The sequence below is a fragment of the Limulus polyphemus genome, unplaced genomic scaffold (genome assembly GCF_000517525.1).
Source record: "Limulus polyphemus unplaced genomic scaffold, Limulus_polyphemus-2.1.2 Scaffold3119, whole genome shotgun sequence".
Classification (NCBI taxonomy): domain Eukaryota; kingdom Metazoa; phylum Arthropoda; class Merostomata; order Xiphosura; family Limulidae; genus Limulus; species Limulus polyphemus.
The window spans coordinates 1-1,306 of NW_013668729.1; positions in this window are offsets into that span (position 1 = coordinate 1).

Below are 1,306 nucleotides of genomic sequence, written 5' to 3' on the forward strand. Positions count from 1 at the left end.
ATGATAGTTCTAGAAACAAGATAGCGTGAGAATTGTCACGTGATCTCGATGACGCAACATAAAGCTGCTCAGAATGTTACTATTAAGGGGAAACATTAAATTAATAGCATATAATAATTACTTTGATATTCCATTTCACTTCCTTGTTTTCTAACACTTGTTCTTTAACTCCAGTGTGAACTTGTGAGAAGGTTATTCATAATGATGAACACAAGCCTTGTATTATTAAGAGTATTGTAAAGCAATTAGCCAAACATTAGTTCCACCGAAAATTATTGGCAATCCTAAACAAACACATTATAGTTTGCATTCTAACTTAATAATTTAACTTCAATTAACACTTATGTTGAGTGTTTTACAACTTCCTTTTTTTAATAATTGACTCAAATGTTTAAAACCAATAAACATTGATCCCCCCCCCCAAAAAAAAATTCGAAGGCTTATAACGCTAAAATATAGGTTCCGATACTCATGGTGAACCCAGTATAGATAACCCATTGTGTCGCTTTCCGCTTAACACCAAACAAACAAATAACGTTGAGATATATAGATAATTTAATGCCTACTGTGTACACCTTTTTTTTTAGAGTATAAATTCGGTGATGTAATTGTTTACTGCATAAAGTAAAAATACATTTTAAATACTTGAATGTTGTGTATGCAAAGCATGAAATGTAAGTGCAATTGTGTGAAATGTTTATACTTTGTCCTATTCATAGGCTCTTTATTAAATACCAAAACTCGTTAGTTGAACTGATTTCTAATGTTTCACCAGCTTTCGGCGTAACATTTAAATATTATTTATTTGACCGATTCACAACCAGATGGAAGCACTTTCAACACCCATGCTATTATATTTGAAGGCAACATAGTCTACGGCTGGGCGCCATTAATTACATGTCTGAGACCAAAAGGTTTGTAGTTTCAGAATAAGAGTTTTTTGTTGAACCCAAAAACCCATTTCTTAGTTGAGGCGGGTGTTGCGTGTGTTGAAAAAATGTCAAATTTTGTTTGTTTGAACCATATTTTCAACAAATATGTAAAAATTCATTTTTATTTCATAGGTTCATTACACATGCAGCTACCCAGGAATGTTGGATACTAAAATATTTAAATATATTAACCTGATGAAACTATACACATAAAATAACTTGCAATCTGGTTACAATGATTACGGGAGCACATTTGATACAAATAGGGGGATATGTTTCAACCGAACTATGTACTATATATATATATATATATATATTTACACAGCGTGGTCACAAGTAAATAGACACCACCTTTTCAGAAAAAAAATTAATTT